The sequence below is a fragment of the Lepisma saccharinum genome, chromosome 25, assembly GCF_977018435.1.
Source record: "Lepisma saccharinum chromosome 25, izLepSacc3.1, whole genome shotgun sequence".
NCBI lineage: Eukaryota > Metazoa > Arthropoda > Insecta > Zygentoma > Lepismatidae > Lepisma > Lepisma saccharinum.
Genome location: NC_139253.1, coordinates 52,183,962 through 52,204,880, shown reverse-complemented (window position 1 = coordinate 52,204,880; position 20,919 = coordinate 52,183,962).

Sequence of the window (20,919 nt, the reverse complement as noted above, 5' to 3'; positions counted from 1 at the left end):
AATATCTTCAAATATTTTGGCATGTATCCGATAGTGAGAACGTAGCATACATGGGAGAAATAAAGTTGAGGGCCTAAAAGATCAAAAATTATACTTCGTTTTAATTCTGACGTTCAGTGTTTGAAATTTTTCCTTAAGTGAAAGCATTTTAGAGTGTCAACGGTTACCTGTGAGGTAGCAGCACAAATGTTACAGAAGGCTACTTCAAAAGGCAACGCATAAAAATATCTTTGATTTGGGGCACTATTGAAAAGAATTGAGAGCACGAAGAAATATAATGACACTTCCACGTGCGTACATGTCATTTTTGAAAAATAAAACAAACTGAAATTGTGCACGAGTCAACGAACCGCTAACGAAAAGTGTGGTTACGCATTATCTTGTACGTGGAACTCCTGCGGGTCGTACAAGCAAGAACAAAACCGATGGGCTGTCAGGTCACAGAGGGTAAGGCATAAAAGCGAACGACTGTTGCGTAAATCAACAACGGAACAATACTGTTGAGTGTTCGTGTGGACAACGGCTCTCCGCGGGAACAATGAAAAAAACAGGAGAGCATCGCACTTGGTGCTCTCCTAGTTTTAAAGGAGCATCCTGGACGACCACTTTCCGCCCGCTGAGAGTCGCCAATGGCACATGTGTTAATACCGAGCTCTCCTCCAGACCAAAACACACTATTTTTCTCCAGGAGATAAAGGGCAACCGGAATTCACCTGTCCGCACGTTAATTTTTATGTCAGGAAGAAATTTATTTTCGTTTCAGAAACAGATTTCTTTTTGCCTTTACGACGCGACGGCTTCAATTGGAAGAAGGAAAGGCCAAAAGTTGGATCATAACACGAAAGGCGCAGGGAATGTATGTTTTATAAAGGAATGTTTTCGAATTAAATGTTAGTTTTTACAGCTCCTCTTCAAGGTTAATTTACGTCCAAACTTCCTTTGCCTTTCAGCTCTCTTGTCGATGCCTCGCTTCATAAAAAACATTTGGTTCCCAGCAAGGAAGAAGACTGTAAATCCTAGCGACAACAGGTTGATGTATGGAAACCCTGGTGTGGGGTATTAAGACGAGAAATCTTAATTTTTTTTATATCTGCATGGGAAAATTTGTATATTTCTCCACTCAAAATTGTGAAGGTCCATAGAAACCAAAGTGAAGTCGCGAGAAACAACTTGATGTACGAGGGTCACTATTTATATTTTGAGCCTAACAATGAAAAAACAGGAATTTGGCATTGAAAACTGCTTTATTGTTTTTCAAAGTATTCTCCTTTATGGTCAATACACTTTTGCATTCGTTCGAACCATTTGTCAAAGCAGTTTTTCCAATCTTCTTGAGACACCTCCATAATATGGTTTTTGAACGCATCAACGGCGTCTTCCGTCGACGAAAATCGTTGTCCGCGCAATTTATTCTTGACATTCGGGAACAAGAAGAAGTCATTGGGTGCCAAATCAGGACTGTACGGCGGATGACCCATCAATTCGATTTTTTGACTGTTCATGAAGTCGGTTGTTAGACGAGATGTGTGACAGCTGGCATTGTCTTGATGAAGAATGATCCGACGGCGTTTGTTTGTTTTCCGTATTTTACCGAAGACCTCTGGCAAACAAATTGTTGTGTACCATTCAGAGTTGACCGTTCTACGTTCCTCTAAAGGCACAGTTGCCACATGACCAGTTTTCCCGAAAAAAGAGGCGACCATTTTGTTTCGATGTGCTTCGATCGCGAAAACTGTTGTTGGATTGGGTTCATCTTGAAACACCCATACAGTCGACTGCTGTTTACGTTCCGGCTCATATGCATATATCCATGATTCGTCACCTGTTACAATCTTATATACGTCTTTTGAAGCACCACGATTGTATTTATTGAGCATTTGTTTGCACCAATTGACGCGAGCGTCTTTTTGAGTTTTTGTCAAATTGTGTGGGATCCAACGAGAACATACCTTTCTCACAGCTAAATGATCATGTAATATTTTATATATGCTGGTGGAACTAATGCCTATGGTTGCCTCAATCTCACAGTATGTCACATGACGATCTTGCAGTATTAGGTTTTGCACAGCATCAATGTTTTCTTGAACAACAACTGATTTTGGACGACCTTCGCGAATCTCGTCGGTGAGCGAATGGCGGCCACGATTAAATTCGTTATACCAGCGTTTCACAGTGGCAAAGGATGGGGCTTCATCGCCAAATGTGGAAGTAAGTTGATCGATGCACTCTTGTCTTGATAATCCACGTCGAAAATCGTAAAAAATCATCTCACGAAAATGTTCACGAGTTAATTCCATTTTATTGTTGTCGCGCAATCTCCAAGGCAACATAAACAACACAAATCAAGCTATTGACAAAACATTTGAAGTACGTTATGGTCAATAATGCCAGACGATTCCGTGCAAACGTCAAATCGCGCCTAACTTCAATCAGTGTTGCCAAGGCTCAAAATATAAATAGTGACCCTCGTAGTTATATTTTCACAGCGTAAAACAAGAACTCAAATCCCTTGAGTTCCTTAGCGCCCTTTGGCGCTTTCTAAATTTACCCACAAGGAGAAGCAATTTCATTTCCTTAATAGGAAAGAAACGTTTCAGGATTTGCATTGCGTCAATTAAAATCCATGTACGAGGAAAGACGACCTTGTTACTGTCTGACAAGATAAGGAATGGCGCAGTTCGACAACTACAGAACGAAACTAATTGTCTTTCCTGCTTTTTTCTATCCCATGTCTATCAAACATGTAAATAAGGCTGAGTAATACTTCTATAAATGCTCACATGGTAGCTTATGGGTAGGGCAGACTTGACAAATTATTGTACCCTATTAAGAAGAAAGGCGCCGCCTGGAGACAGTCTGTTCGGAAGGCTTCCTTGAGTTCACCACATCCGAGAATGGTTCTACCAACTGAACCAAAAGGGAACAAGTACTGCTTAAGCCCCGCGACAGGTTAACTTTGCAGCAGGTATTAATGCATGCGAGAACAGCACTCACCATCATCTCCCGTCCCAGTCTTGCCTCAACCGCCGAGCTGTTCACATCACACAGTGAGAAAATCCACAGTATTGCAACGGAACTATATTCTGCGCGCACGTTTGGGTCTATATATGCGAAAAGTTGCTGCAAACGTAACCTGTAGAGGGGCTTAGACAGATATTATTTTGCCCCCAGAAGAAATTCAAAACTCCAAAGGACATATTTTCTGGAGGGATAGAAACTTAGCAGATGTTGAGAAATGTAGTTTCAACAACAGTTATACATTTCTGAATTAACATTTCCCGTAGTGTAAGATATACAGTATCATTATATCTCCCGCAGTACATTGTCGTCGTCTTGTAATCAAGGGGTCTCGGGTTCGATGCCCCAGTGGAGACACAAGCGGTACGGATCCCACTTTAAACTGTAGGTCCAATCCTGATTAACTGCAAACAAACAAACAAACAAACTCACGCAATATGTATGTGTTTCATCACGACTTGGAGAATGATGCGTTAAATAACCTCTGGCAGTTATTCCCCCTTGTTATTGTCGAATTATTCCGTCATTGATATACCGTACAAGTTCATGTAGATGCCATCTCGGTGGCTGAACACGCTAAATTGTCAACTAATGATATCGACACAGAATGTTCCAGGTTTAAGTTCCGCCTAGGGTATAGGTGTTATTTTCTTCGTATGCCTTCATCGTCCTCATCATTGTAAAATTAGGAAAGTACATAATCATTTTTTTTAAACGAACTGGTGATGTCTTTAGTGTATGGTTTACGGCCATTTCGATACATGTAACGTTTGTTGAAGCTTGGCGCATACAGCTGTAATGGACCCTGCATATTGAAACATCAACCGAGTCCGCTGAATCCCGACTGTTCTGGTACTGTTCTTGTCATCTGTTGAAAGTTAATGACGCTTTGTCTACACAGATTCCTAGGTTTGCTAATTTTCATCTTGCATCATGCTCTCTAAATGCCTTAGTTCATACTTTTTACATATTGGTCAATTGGAAACTCCCCTTCTAAATCCTCACTTTTTAAGATATTTATTTCTTGAAAAACAAACTGTGCTTCCGGCACACATTTACATTTAGTGCCTTGATTAATATATGCTCTCTGCATGTAGCTACTCCCAGGAACTTTCGTGTCCTTCAAATGCCATTCCCTTTCTTCTGACATTCTCGAGTTATCATGATACTAAACTATCCCAAAGAGTAAAAGTAAAAGTAAAGTGCTCCCCTGTGCTTTGCACCACGGCCATGAAGGCTTGTGGGGATGTGGGGTTAGGGCCCCACATTTTCTTGATCTCGGCCGAGCTATCCCAAAGAGTTTTTATGCAAATTTGGCCAAAGGGCAAACCTAACCTTGTGGAGGGATTCGAAACCAGAACAACATTAAAATTATGCTAGAGAATAGTTTTTTTTTTATACCGTTAAATTTGCATTCTTTGAACAATTTTATTGACATCACTATTTTCACATTTTGGAGATTTCTTTTATTGACCTCAAAAAAGAATGTGCAATAAGTAATAATTGATTCCAGTTCATAGGAAACTCTCAGCACTATACAAACAACCCACACAACAATTCCATTAATCCAAATACAGGATTCAGATTCCTATGGAGCAAACAATGCTAAGAAAATGCATTGAAACTTTCATGTTAGATTACTCTCAGGCACTTAAAAAAATCAGCACTCATGATAGAATAGTACCCAAAATATACTTTATTAAAAGTATTATGAATACACGTAAACTAATTGTTACAAAAATGTCAGATGATAAAAGCGACAGATGTATAAAATACAATGAAATATTCGACATTTTCTTCCATTCATATTTTGAAAGAGGACTTCAATTTTAAGAATCAATAGATTGGAATTAATGGTAAATATTCTTTACAATAAGGCACGAAAGGATATAAATGAATAAATGCAATTAAATTTTGGATTGAAAGCCTTCTTGTTTTACGACCAGCGTTCCACAATGAAGTATAAACTCACATACAGCACTTCTGCGGTTACTTAGTGTCGGAACGTAACGCAAAGTATCAGACTTCTTCACAGAGGACGTAAAATTCTTCATATAAATCCGCCTGGGATGCAATAAAATGAAGCCTCTCCGTTTTTATTGCAATATTTTTGAGTGGCCGTCCTCACGTGGAATACGAAATACACTCGGCGAAAAGCAATCAAACGCAAGAAATGAATGCGAAAAATTAATTCCCTTCCGTCATCGAAGACCGTTCTTTGTTGGAGCCGGAATTTTAAGAGTCCCCTAGACAAGGAAGTATCATTTTCCTTTGTCTGCTCCTCCCGAGACTAGCTTTATCTCCGTTTCAGCCAGAATTACGACCGCATCCAGCGATTAGTCCTGGCCGACGGAGAGCCAAGGCGTCGCTGCAATCCTGACTTTTATGTCTCCGTGCTCAAGTGTGGTTCCACCTCTCATTACACGACGAGGCCCTGCCGTCACCACTTTTCAAGGCACGGAAAAGATCCCACGGAACAGATTAGTGAGCTGACTTTAGTCCTCTTAACTAAAAAAATTCAAACTTTTCCGTTTTCAGATCTATACTCTATCCACATGCTGGCAAAATAACCGAAAATGAATGCTCAAATAATAGTACGTGTTTATTTCGTTCCCTGTGAATGTCCCACCAATTCTGATGTGATCAGACAGACACTTGAAAAAAATGGGTGTATAATAAAAATATCCATCAGGTATTCATTGATTTTAAAAAAGCATGTAATTCGGTTAAAATAGATAAATTATATATTAGTCGAGTTTGAAATACCTAAGAAGCTTGTTAATATTATAAAAGTATGCAATAATGAAACAGAAAGTAAATTTCGTGTGGGTATTAATATGTCTGACATATTTACAATTCATGATGGTCTAAAACAGGGAGATGTATTATCTCCATTTCTACTTAATTTTGCCTTTAAATATGCTGTTAAGAGGCTAAAAGAAACAAATGAAGGACTAAAATTAATCGGTCTGACTCAGTTGTTAGCATATGCAGATGATGTATACAAATACAATTAAGAATAATGCTTAAATATTTATAAAAGAAGCTAAAAAGATAGGTTTGGAAGTTAGCAAAGAGAAAATGAAATACTGTACTATATGCTTACAGGACGAAAGCAAGTGTTAGGCAATAATCAAAATTTAATTATTGATAACAACCAGTTTCCAAATTCACGTTCGCCCGACCCTGTGGTCCAGTTGTTAGTACATCGCGCTGCGACGCCAAGGGTCCCGTGTTCGAATCCCGGTCGGGCTTGGTTGTTTGTGAATGTCCATTCATCAATTTCATCATTTCATCACTCATCCCCATCTACGCAAATTAGCCAAGAGGCACAAAACGCGAAGTAAAATAAACTAAATCAATCAATCAATCAATCAATAAAACCAAATTCACGTTCTTACAAGTAATACTAACAAATGAAAATGATATTAAAGAGGAAATAAAAATCAGATTTAATTCAGGAAATGCTTGATACTTTTCTCTTCAGACTTTTATCTTCTCGTATATCTGAGAAACTAAAAGTTAAAATACACAAGACAGTAATTTTGTCTGTAGTATTATATGGATGTGAGACTTGGTCCACATTAAAAGAGGAACATAAATTAAGAGTATTTGAAAATAAAATCCTTAGCAAAATATTTGGATCTAAAAGGGATGAAAAGACTGGTGAGTGGAGAAGGTTACATACTTTAGAACTGCATAATTTGTATTCATGTACAGATATTATTAGAATAATTAAATCAAGAAGACTTACATATGCAGGCCATGTGGCACGAATTGGAGAGAAAATAAGAGTTTACAGGATTCTTGTTGGGAAACCTGATGGTAAGAGATCTGTAGGAAGGCCAAGACAAACATGGAGAGATAACGTTGAAATGGACCTAAAGGAAATCGGCAAGGATTGAAAAGATTGGATTGATCTTGCCCAGAATAGGGACAGATCAAAGGCTTGTGTTCCTGCAGCCTTAAACCTTCGGGTTAAAGAAGGCTAGAGAGTTAGATGTGAGGAGGAAGAAACTTGCAGATACGATTTTTTTAAAACTAGGTATTAAAAACGAATGTCCTCATTAATATGTGATCCTACACTTTATGATTGTTGTGGCTGCCTAATAGTTTATTGATACATAAGCACGTATAAATAATGCATTGGTTGGATATTTTTCCGAGGTTTTCGTCTGACTTATATTTAGTTTCGTAATTAATAGATTTCTATGACATTAAGATGCACGTACAGCACTCACTTTTGCACAAATGTTGATCGGCACTGCGTTACAATGGAAACGATTCATTGAATATACTGTGAATAACTTCATTCTTGTAAAATATAAGAATTACTTAATTCAACTTTATTGATTATGATACCAGCTAATGATTCAAAAGACAAATCAAATTTATGAATTGTTTGCAGTATTTTTTTCTTCTTGTATGTTGGATTTGATTTGTCCACGCCTGTTTACACAGCGCAGCTCTTCGGTTAGATGGCGGCTGCTTTTAGTCTTGTTACGCTAGAGCCCTCCCTATCTTAGGCTTTTCTCCATTAAATTTTGATGAAGTTTATAATTTGTCGCGCCAAAAGGAAATAATCTCTGGTTTGGTTAAAATTCTGATACTTAATAATTCAAGTTGCTGTGATAAAGGCTATTAAATTTCACAGTTAGTTTCTTCTTAAGGTTCATGCAAGTTGCAAATTTTCTTGCAAATTTATTTATTTAATTGAAACACAACAGGCGCATGCCCAGTTACAGTGTTCAATATGGGATGACACCATTACATAAACAAGAACATAACTAAGAAAATTAACAAGAAATATGAATGACGCAATATACATTTTACATTTAAAAACAATTGTGAGAAGAAATTAATTATTAGATTATAGAAGCAAAGGGAACACAGAGACAATACAATAATAAATGAAGCTAAACTGTTTGATATAACCTTACAAGCTGAATGAAAACCAAAATTCAATGAACAATACAAAACAAAACATACAGAAATTCAGCGAATAGATCTTATGTTACAATTACATTTAAATAGGTCTACGCTTGGATTATTCTTAGAAACTGAATTAAATAACTTACACATTCTCCTCATGGGTTCAGCTTCGGTCATTTTGGTTCTTCCAAGGGGGATTTGAAAGAGATCAGTTCTGGGCCTTAACATACAGTTTGGCACATAAAAATTTAAATTCGACAACAGATTAAAAGAATCTATTTTACCATTGATAAGCTTGGAGAGAAAAGTTATTTGACTTGTTTGCCTCCTTTCGTCGAGTGACGGAATATTAAAGATTTAGCGTAATATGTTGCTAGGAGTGAGTTTTGGATATGTACCATCAAGTTTAAATAGTAGATATCTGAGAAATTTATTTTGAAGCTTTTCTAATTTTTCGATATCTTTCTTGAATTGCGGGTTCCAAACAAGAGAAGCATATTCGAGTTTAGATCTGACGAGCGTATAATATAGCAAGAGAAATGTTTCCTTTTTTCTAAATTGATGACCCATTCTCATTATAAATCCCAAATTTCTGTGAGCTTCGCTTAAAATGCGGGCAATATGAGATTGGAATGTTAACTTTTTGTCAAAAGTGACCCCTAGGTCGGTAACTATATTCTCACTTTGTACTAACACATTAGAAATAGTGTATGAATGTTGAATAGGGGGTCTGTTGTGGGTGAATGATACAAGTTTACATTTCTTTAGGTTTAGGCTGACTTTATTAATTTCACACCACTGAAGCAAGTTATTCAGCTCTTCATGTAATATTGTACAGTCATCAGCGTTTTCGATATTTTTGTATATTTTAACATCATCAGCAAAGATTAATGTCTCACATTTTGTGAGTAGTTCTGGCAAATCGTTTATAAAAATTAAATATAGCAAGGGACCAAGGTTCGACCCCTGTGGAACTTCCGAACTGGCCACGAATTCGGTTGATCTGCAGCCTTGATACACGACATATTGTCGGCGGTTCTGCAGATAGGAAGAAAGAAGGGTAATAAGTGGAGGAGAAAGGCTATTGTTGGCAAATTTCTGTATTAATATATCGTGGTGAACTGTATCAAATGCCTTTGAAAAGTCTGTATATAAAACGTCAACTTGCCCTTTATTAGCTATACTGGGTGCAATGTAGCTTGTCAGTTCGACAAGATTGGTTACGGTTGAGCGTTTCTGGACAAATCCATGCTGTTTGGGGGAAAGAATGGGTTTAATATGAAAATATATATGTTTGTATATTATCTGCTCGAAGAGTTTTGCTGGTACTGACAATTTTGCAATAGGCCTGTAGTTACATATATCAGCCTTATCAGCGGCTTTGGGAATCGGACAGATTTCTGTTGTTTTCCACATTGCTGGAAATCTCGAAGTTCTGACAGCCAAGTTGAAAAGGGTATGAAGAGGGTACTTAAGAATTTCCGAACATCCTTTAATTACATAAGGGGGGATTGAATCAGGGCCGGCGGATTTTTTAGGTTTCAGTTTTTTAATGGCTTCCTCAATTTCATTTAGCGATATTTCAGAGATATTTAAGATACTAGGAAGTGAGTTCATGTTTACATTAGGATGCGGATCTTTGTAGATAGATGGTTCTTTGGAATATACGGATTCAAAATACTTTGCAAAGAGATCTTGGATACTTTCATTATCGTCAATGGTTTTATCATTATACTTAGTTGGCTGCACGGGTGGATTTTTTCTTTGATTTTTAATGAAGGACCAAAACTGGTTAGTATCGTGAGCAAGATTGATTTCTGAAGTTTCAATATAGTTTTGGTAAGCTTTACTGATTTCCCATTTTAATTTCTTTCTTAAAGTTTTATACTTAGTTTCGTGATGTGTTACATTTCCCATTCTTTGCTTCCATTTTTTGTGGTGACGTGATTTTGCTTTCAGATTTTTAATAATTTCCCGCGTGAACCAACATGGGTAAGATTTTTTTACAGAGGAGCGAGAGCGTGGAACACATTCATTAAAAATGCTTTCGATCATTTCATAAAATTTATCAACGGCAATATCTACGTCTTCGCATTCTTTTATTTGGTCCCAGTCAGCTAATTCGAGTTTCCGATACAAATTAATGAAATCTGCTTTCTTGAAATTATATCGTTGGGTGTTTGGATTTAAAGCTCTTTGTTTAGGCATGGTTTGTGTTAAAGTTATTCCTAGAGCCGGATGGTGTTTATCTTCGCTTACCAGAGGCTCTTGGCGAGATATTTTAGTATTTTCAATATTTGTTAAGACTAGGTCGAGAGTTCTACTATTGGCGTTCTGGATGGAATTTTTGCTTTTCAGGTCGTTGAAATCGAGGAAATATTTCAGTTCCCGACATTGTGCGCCTAACGTGAGCAACTCAGTGTTGGAATTTTTAATTTCAGGGATGTTGAAATCACCTGCAATGACCAACGGGCTCCCCAGAGGATAATGTGCAGTTATATGACTAAAGAAGTTCTCGTATACATCCACGGGAGATGCAGGTTGAATATACACTACACACATGTAACAATCGCGACCAGATTCTGTTTTAAACTTTGTAATTAAACTGCCAATGCTTTGTTCGTGTAAAAGAGCATCGACCATTACAGGATTAAATTTTCTGTTTATGGTGATGAGGACACCGCCACCTAGTGTTTTGCCAGTTTCTAACGTGTTGCGATCTGACCTGAACACGCTATATCTATCGTCGAGTAGTTCGGAATCAAGTTGGGGAATGAAAATAATATCTAGGTAACTTTGTGTTTCAGAGGGTAAAACTACTACCTACCATTACTTTACTTATACAGATAATTTTCTATCCCATCCATTTGCACAAGCATGTTGACCCATAACAGCATCCTCTCATATCCCAAAACGCGACCAAGCATCCTCAATTTCCGCTTCGAGCACAGACTAAAATTATGCACTTTCTCAACATATTGCATTTTCCCACCCATTACGTTTACTTCTGTACTTGATTATTCTTGTACGGATAGTTTATTTCTTGCCATTATTTTCTACCACACTTTATAAATGTTAGAATATATTTAGAGACAAAAAATAACGCAAAAAATAAAAGCGTATTTACTATGTTTCCAATTAATAAGCTGAGCATCGTTAGAATGTTGTACACATTTAAAATATTTGCAGAATGATATAGTTATGCAAATAAAGCTAATTTCACACAAATCTAATTAAAAGCAGGTTGAGAATGTAGCGTTTATCACTACCATGGGAAACAAATACATTTTCAAAGAATTAACATATCATTCAGTTACTAGGAGAATAACATTATTGTGTGGATTATCGAGAAACAATGCTACATAAAATGTGTAGCTAGATAGAACATAGAGATTCTCAAATGTTGTTCAACTGAATCAAATAGAATTTCCATTCATCATGCATAAAATTTTCAAAACGACGAAAAGGTCAAAATTGGGTATGAAAATGTGGGAGGGTGATCTTAGGTCGGAATGTTTCCGGTCTTGTTCCCGCATAAAGCGGCTCTGGGGCTCACACAGCCTCAAATCAATGGGAACCTGGGGGTAAAGGCGGCCGGAGCGTGGTGCTGATCACATCGTCTCCAAAATGATGTGGGGCCCTACTCCCACATCCCCTAAATGTGCCTTCATGACATGGTGCCATATGCACGGAGAACTCTACCTTACCTTACACAATAACAGCGAAGCATTCATGGTATGTTCCTAATGTTTTATAACATCATAATCGGATTTTAAATATTATATTAACTAAAGACGTGGATTTCCTACCTTCCTACTTTCATTGCGGCGGTGACAGGAGCGTTGTAAACTAATCACGTCTTTAATCTTCTAAGACTTCATAGGATGGACACTTCTCGGTTATAACAATTCCACTGACTTATACTGAGATCGTTACAATCAAGAAGTGTCTATAACTGCAGAATAGAATATCGAGCACAAATAAATTGTAATAACGTATTACACAAAATATTTACATGAAAGGGTAGTTTTGGGTCATACTGTAGCTGAAAAGTTAACGTTTCTGGCCACGTTGTTCTTTCAACATGCACACGTCATAGCTACGTAACTGTAAGCAAACGACGGAGCTTCTGCCATTGGCCGTCTTTCAAATTTTCGCCTGTTATGTGACTTCAGTACTGATAGTAACATACTTGAAACTAAAATATTGCACATGCACAATCTAATTTTAGAAATTCGTATGAGAAATCCCTTAAATGCTAGAGAAACGCTTTACAAAACGTAACGTAACGTACTGTTTTTCTTGAGCTGATATTAGAAATGCACTGAATGGTAATGGCTACTATGAAAATTAGCAAATTCAACATACCCTCTTTGAATAGTCATGTGTGGGTTAAGGGCCATTGACAAAGTTGCGTCTGACATTACTATTGGTGGGCATTTTACTGTTTGAGATAGCCAAATCGTGGACGTGGTTTGGACCCCATATATTTCTGGAATTACATAACGTAAAGAAACACCTACCATTATACTTTACCATAAACATAAATAGAGCAATCAAATACATTTGTAATAACTTCGATTTTGTTATTAAATAGTTTTTCCGACATATCGGATTCAATGTGCCGTCAATATCTACATCTTTCATCGAGAATCTAAAATGTAATATTTGTAAGCCTTAAGCAAGGACAACGATTGACATGTAATGTTATTGAAATCTCCAAAAATAGAAATTGAAACGGAGTAGGCCTCCAACACATTCAGAATTACATAAAGCAAGAAACAAAATGGAGCTCATCCCAAAACATTATCATTAGAGCCCGGAAGTTCAGGCATTTATTTTCGTTAAAATAGGCAGGCAAAAAGGCATTTATAATGTGGAAAATAGGCACTAAAAATGAAAAAAAAGGCAAAATATACCGAAAAAAGGCACATTTGGAAGTCACTTACTTTTATCTATAATTTCTGGCAACATGTTAAAATCTAAATTGGGAAGAGCATTCCAATTTTCTCCGTCTTGATTACACATAACTACAAGGTGTTTTTTAAAGTTCTCAACATTCATTGATAGTAGTCTGTCAGAGAGAATGTTTTTCATAATAGAAAATCATCTTTCTACTTCGACAGAAGTTATTGGAGCATACATAAAACAAGCTAATGTAGCTGAACGCATTTTGGTAACAGCATTTTCACCTTTTAGAATATCACAAATTGTTTAAATTGTTTCAAGTTCTCATTTGCACTCACTACCCGTTTGCACTTTTCCACAACAGCTGACCCCTTTTCTCCTAACACTTCCATCATCTGCTGCATAGATTCCTCGTAGATTTTCATGGATGCTATAATTGTAATTGTCTCTGGCAATGCACCATAATGTGCAAAAATAAACTTGAATAGCACAGGAGTTTTTTCACTTCATGAATTGAAGCCGCTTCATTTTCACCTCACTGATTTTTTCAAGGTTGTTAGCATAATATATAGCTGCTGATATTAAGGCTCCCCATCTGGTCAAGACTGGTTGCGGAGGTAAACTAAGCTCAGATTCAACTTCCTTAAATTTTCGGGTTCGAGAGGGAGATTTCAGAAATATCTTCTTTGTGTTCGAAATCAACCTCTCCACTTCAGCAGACAATCATGCACAACGAAATGTTAACCAAGAGGCAATATCCTAACTGAGCATGAAATACATTTTTCTCACACTTTTCTCCCTCAACAATGTTGAAACATGCATGAGTTCAATATTACTTAAATAAGGCGAAAATTATTCACATAATAAACGGAAGAAAACTAAATGCCAACAACGTTTTTTGGGAGAAAAATAATTTATATAGGCTACACATTTTTTTTAAAAAAATATGGTCAAATTTCGTTGAAAAAGGCAAAAAAAGGCATTATAATTAAAAATAGGCAGTGGGGTCCCAAATAGGCAAAATAGGCAAAATGAAAAGGCTTCTAAAACATTCTAAACAACATAAGAAACGTATATCCGGAAAAATTTTATCAATATATGCAGTAGATAAAAAGAGGCATTTTGCCAATCTTCCGGGCTCTAATTATCATAATGATGAACGCGACAACAGAACGAGTTTTTACGTTGCATAATTTATGTAACAGAAAAGTTTTGCTCGCATGTTGAATCCAACATAGCAGTCATTTCGTTATTTGGATTCGTAACATAGTACACATCTTCTATAACGTTACGGGGTAAAACAATACGAGTAGGGAAATAACTTTTCTTTTTCCAAATTTTCAGACGGTCCACCTTCCCGTTCCGAGTTCAAGATAGCCACCTCGTTTTTCTACTCCTGCGCAATGCAAGAAATAAAATATCACCAATAGCTATACTCTATCACAATAGAACACGCAAAATGTTATTATACTTCTCTGCAGTAAGAGAGTATGAGTTTACTTCTTATATCCCCTTCTTCGATGCATATGTGAACAAAAACGCATTAGAATGGAAACCACACAAGACCGGTTAAAACAAAGGTTTTTTTCCCTATCAGAGTAACGCATTTGACAATCGTGCTCTTTGTGAAGATTGCATCTCCGACCTGGAATGGTTTAATACATCTCTCTCCCGCTTGTACTGAATGGTTGTCATTGTCTTGAAGACAGAAGGATTTCGACTCCCCGCAGAGATATACTTTCACTGCGAGAAATACTCTAGAGATACAATTGCAGATTTCACTTTTTTTTTACTCCATGCGTCATGCAAAGGCCTTCCCTCCGAACAGTGGCTTTATCTTCGGTGCCCAACTATTCAAGTGGAACCGGATTAATTTTGTGGTTAATTTAACCTTTGGAAAGCCAGGGGGACCACCTATGTTGTAATTAAAGAAAATAGTTCTCACTTCTTCAGGAGCAACCATTCGGCGCAAGTAATGGAATTCTCTTTGGCTCACGGAGTTATTATCAAAGAATGCGAAGAGCTCCTCTCAGCGAGTAATTTTATCTTTAGTGCAGTTGATGGCTTCTACGATTATAGTTGTTATTTGTAATCAAGGGGTCCCGGGTTCGATACCCGTTAGAGGCACATAGTGGTTAGGATCCCACTTTAAACTGTAGTCCAGTCCCGATTAGCCTTACTGTGCATGAAGTGGACTTAAAACGCCAAATTAATCAATAGTTGTTATTATTTTATGTATTTCTCTTCACTGTATTGGCATTAGTGCATCACTTACAATTATATAAAAGTATTGTTGATACCCCTGGATGCAACACCAATTGACAAAAGCCTGGAATTAGGTATGTGGGACATTTGTAACTAATTAGTTATAACCTTTAGGTCGAGTAACGTCAGCTGAGTAGTTACGTTTTTATATTTTTATTGCATTCCAAATGTACTATTTTGTTTCATTTTATGTCCCTTTTCTAAGCAATTTTCTCAAGCTGAAGGACCCTTTGCATATGGAGGCGAGGATTCCAGCCCCTCCCCCCACAAGCACCTCCTACTAAATTTTGACCTTAATCAACATAGCAGCAAATGTGGATATCTCAGTACGTTGATGCATGAAACACTGCAAGAACAGACAACCAAAGATTGCTTAGATCGTTTGGTTAGGTACCGTCACGAACAAAAGTTGGATGAAGTCGAGGTGCTCAATGGTGATCTTAGAATTTCAAAAGGTCAGCAAACCCTTATATAAGGCAATCTATAACGCACATCACTGAGCTTAGTCGTATCTAACTGACTTATAAAACGATCGTCTTCTGTTTCATTCGGGTATTAATGTGCAAAGAAGGAAGTTTCAGTAGAAGAAAATGTGAGAGGGTCAATCCACACCAAATGGTCCAACAGTGGTTGTTCGACCATTTTTACAATTTTTCATTTCTCTCTGTCGTAACTTTTATGTAAGGATACTTCAAAACAAAACAAAGAGTAGTACTCAATGAAATGTAAAAAAAAAAGCACCCAGATCCCATGGATAATAAAGTTACAACAGGGGAGAGTTGGGTAAAAACAGTCAAATTTACGTTATTAGTTACAGATACTCGTAAATATGTACTTTTAATCAACTATTGTGCAATTAGAATTCTAGTGTTAATTAATTACATCATTCCTTTTAATACATTTCTAAGCGCAGCGCGCTACGATGCCAGGGATATTGGGTTCGAACGAACTCCTGGAAAGGCATTGATGTTGTGTTGCTCAAGATGAAAATCAGTAGAAAAGTACAAAAATTATAAGCGAGATGCAACTGAACGACAGTGAAATAGATGAAGTCGATATAATAACTGGAAAAATACTGGAAAATAAATGACAGACTATGCGAGAGACCTGGGTTCGAGTCCTGCAGGAGCCTGCATTTCTCATGAAATTTCTAGGTCGTGCGTGTGTCTCGTGTGAGTGTGTCAAATCATAAGATAATTCCACATAAATGTCCTATATTAACCTTTAACAGGTACGGTGAAATTTCTGTTTCATTAAGGAAATGTTGAAGTCATAATAGCTTATTGAATTGCCGTCACCACCCATCAGGATAGCTAACGATACAAAACGTTTTAAAAGCATCCACATGAAGTATCAAATTGTTACATAACTGGTAGGGTGGGGTCACAGTGATCAAAGCGACTTATTTTCTCTGGAGCAGAGACCACTTTGAACACGTCGACACTCTCAATTGGCAAGTCTCACACTAACAATAGAATTCGCATACTTCAGAACGTGAAGCCGTAACACTAACCACTCACCTACAGCTTCAACAGGGACGTATCCAGAAATATTTTGGGGGGGTCCAGCCTGGGGTGTCCTTTCCCCAAGGCCATTGGCACGTCCCCCCTATTATAGTACGAGGAAAGTTATCTCGGTTTTTTTGTTGTTTTTTTTAATCGTAATTTCAGAATTGAATGTCTGTTGAAGCTATTCAGAAGCATTTTGAAATATTTGACTGAACTCTTCATTTGAAATCTCCCAAAGTTTCTGAAGCAGTTCTGTGACGTCTCTTGGGTAAGAAAGAGCAGAAGTTAAATTGTGATGAAAGCTCTAAAAACTTTGACAACTGTACAGTAAAACTGAAAACGTTTCATGTACAATTAAGAAAGTCCCCGTCTCAACTGTAGCTAGAAGATCAGCATTTCTAGATATCGAGTTTCACACACTGACAATAGTTTGTTTTTAGTATTGCACCTCTGCATGTATTATTTCTAAAAATGCACAAACATCAGTTACTGTACCAAAACAGGTTCTCACTGAAGTCAGATTTTCAGCTGATATATCACTACCCAGTGTAAAAAAAAAAAAAAATAATGGGTGTTATTTTCGAAATCAACAAACCGTGCACACAGAGAATTGTGCATACCTGCAACATCAAGTGTTTTATCGGAAAGTATGCTGAATCTACCATATTTTCAAAAAGAAGAAGGGAATTCCGGGGGAAGAGGTCCAGACCACCTGGGCCCACCCTTGAGCTTCAACTACACTAAATAGAATACGAGAACCTATAGCAATGCAATTTTAAAAAAAGGTATAATGGGAAAAAAATTGTGCTATTCCTGTCTAAAGGAAACGAGTAGACCACAAAAGTATTCAACAAGGGTCCGAAAGCAATGTTTATCTCGTGTCCTCGTTGTTACATTTAGAACCCTAAATGGACCAGCAGCATATTATATGTGTAATACTAATATAATTCTCACTATTAACATTAAAAATCCTAGACATTTCACACTTAAAAAATGGTTACTCCGAGCAAAAATCCTTGAAGAACAATTGCTTGTTGCCATAAACCTTGTCTCGCTTCGGCTTACCCTTCCCGAACAAGGCGCTACTTCTCGAATGGCACCACAGTGAGTAATTGCAGTTTACATAATGGCCCGAGGGAGCAGAGAAAACCAAAATACCGAAACCGTGAAATTACCTACTGAGGCGCCTCCGAGTCCTTCGGTGTGGTCCCTCTGTGCAGGAGATGTGCGTCTGCCAACCGTGGAATCACTGCAGCGGTTGGAGGCCCCCGGGGGACACAAGGCGAACTCCTCAAGTGAAGGAACCACCCTGCAGTAGTCGGCATTTGGTAGCAACCTTCACGTATAGGGAGAGATCTCGACCTTGTACAGAAACATTATTCTCATTAAATCAGATGCCGATCTGCAATCTTGGAAAACAAAACTCTCTCGATTATTCATCACTACAATTTTTGAGATTCAATCATCAGCAGAAAGGCCTTGATGTTCGAACTGTCTCTCTGTTTATATTACCTAGTCTTTAGACATATCGGGAAATCCATTAACAGACTTAAGGGTAAGCAAAAAAATGTATAAAGCAGATGTACAGCACTCAGCTCACGAGAAGATCCCCAAACCAGGGAAGACGGGGTGCAGGGGTAAAGGAAAGGACCGGTCCATTTGCAGATTTTAGGGGTAGCAGAAAGTCTTCCGCTGAGGTCTAGTGTCCATTTGGAAGTGTGTAGGAGTTGATTTCCGTCAATCACACAGAGCGTGAGTCTGCGGCAATAAGTTGCTGCTTTCTTTTCTTCAGAATACTCTTGTATTGCTTATCCTGTGCATTATATAGATTGTATTTCAAAGAATTTAAAAAAAATAATATACGGCAACGACTTTAGGGTTACCAGATAACAAACTTTAAAAAAGAGGGCATTATTAGATTGCAAAAAGTTAACGTTCGACGAAGATGCAGAACTTCGAACACACGTTTTGTGTTTACTGGTGTTTTGGTGAGCTTATATAGATCACACACACCTGTAAAACAATTTTACACCGTTTCCATACAACTAATAATAGGGTTCATTATAGGCAAATGTCTGAATACTCTTATATTTATACACTATGCCCGTAATATTACACGGTTGTGAAACTTTGTCTCTTACTTTAAAGGAATAACATAAATTGACATTTTGCCTTGGAGTTGTTTCTTCCAGGCCAGTTAAGCAGTTGTCTTTATCCCAGAAAAGATGAATTTCTCCAAATTTTCCTGAAAACCCGCCCGTATCATTTTTAGGACCCGAAAATGAAGTTTTGTCCGGGTGAAAGAGTACGTCTGATAACCCTAAACGACTTGCGTCGCTGCACCGGTTACAGCGAGCCCATGTATTTCTCACTCAGGGTGCACTCCCCTAATAGTGGAGTCGCCTGTCGCTACGTCACTTCACTTCCATTGGGGATCATCTCCTTAGCGGTCAGCTTTTTCTTTGTAGATGTTGCTTGGGAATTGTCAATCGATTTTGGAAAATTAGTATTCTTGTTGATGAATAATTAAGAGATTTTATTTGGATATGAAGCAGGTGAGTTCTGGAAAACTTTCTGTCAAGATAGTATAAAGATGAGGCAAGCTTGACTCTTCTGTGACATTGGTCAAGATTATGAGAAACAATACAAGAAATGATAATAAAATCCTATTTCAGTTACATCATAAGATCTAGAGTAGATGACGACTCTATGCATCAATAACTGAAACCTTTCTCCAGCCACAGAGTTTTTACCGAGGAATAAATCAATTATTTCAGCCTAGGAGTGCTGTTCCCTAGCTGTAATGATTGTAGATTTTGGATGTTTAAATTAATCATCAAAGATGAATTCTGTTGGCTACAGAATCTATTTCTTGCGGCAATATAAATTCGAGAAGTTAAAGTGCTATCTTAATAATTGTGTTGAAAGATACAGAAGCCTCACAAAAACAAATACAGTACTGATGTTACAATTACATATGTATTTCCGTTATTCTCAAAGTCAAATGTGAATAAATGATTCAATTCCATCCTACAATCTTAACTGTGGTTATTTCCTTAGAGCCTTCATGTTTCTTTCATACGATGTAACGGCGTCCTTTCAAAAAACCACCCCCCTTTTCCAATGCATTTCTAACCTTCCTTGTGACATTGAGTTACGCAAAGCAAATACCAATTTCACTCAAAATTGAACTTAGGAGTTGAAACTTTCTTCTCCTTGGGGCGTCCAATAAAGAGACTAAAGAAGTTTCTGGCAACTTACCAATCCAATTCGAAGCTCAAAAAAGACCTCCTGTAGCTTCTCATTAAACTGAAGAGAAAGGAATTGTAAAATGTTAATGACAAATAGAACTTTTCACCACCATAAGGACAGTAATAATCTTTGAAGAACGCTGAATGGCTGATGGCATCTTTTATCTCACTAGGAAAGTCGTGTGATTGGTAGCATTGATTTCTAGAATACCAATTGATATACTAGCGCACAATGCAGAATTAGACATATTGGTTTTCAATCTTCCTAAAGGGGTGAATGTATATTGTACCTATAACTTACAAGAAGCACGAAGAAATAATGGACCTCCTTTTCTTACAATGTGCAAGGAATTGGAAACGTGACCATCTTGGAATTGGGAAAGATTGTTGTCCTCGGTTCTTTCACTTTCACAGAGATGCCTCTCGTTTCTTTCCGCCGAACATTTTACAACTGGCTGCGACGAAATGATAAAAGTAATTAGAGTTCAGAATGAGGTTGCAGATGAGTTCCATGAATTGACGATGGCCGCTTTAAGTAATTGAATTCGAATGTGTAATAGGATTTCTAGAGATAATAAATATCCTTTCTCTGTAGATGGCAAATAAATAAATAATCGCTGATATCCAATTTTGTTTCTATATTTAGCCGTCAATCTTTCTTTAAAAGTAGGAAATGTAGCTTTTCTGGAGACGCGATTTGAATAAGTGTTCTCGGATTACATTCTAGGGTAATTCGGTTTTTATCGTCCAACACTTCGAGCGCATTTATTGCTCTCATTATCATTCCCTGGTGTTACATTCCCTGATAATTACAGTAATGAATGCACTCTAAATGTTGGACACAAATGCCGAATTAAACTGGCTGTTAACTCGAGAAAACATTTTTCCAATCTTTCTTTTAGTGTTATAGACACAAGCAAATCTGATACATTAATGGAAAATCCTAATTTACTTATGAAAAATTAAGTGGAAAACGTTAAGCAATTGTCTAATTTCTATGCAGTGAGTAAAGTACAGAAAAAAATACGTCTAACCAA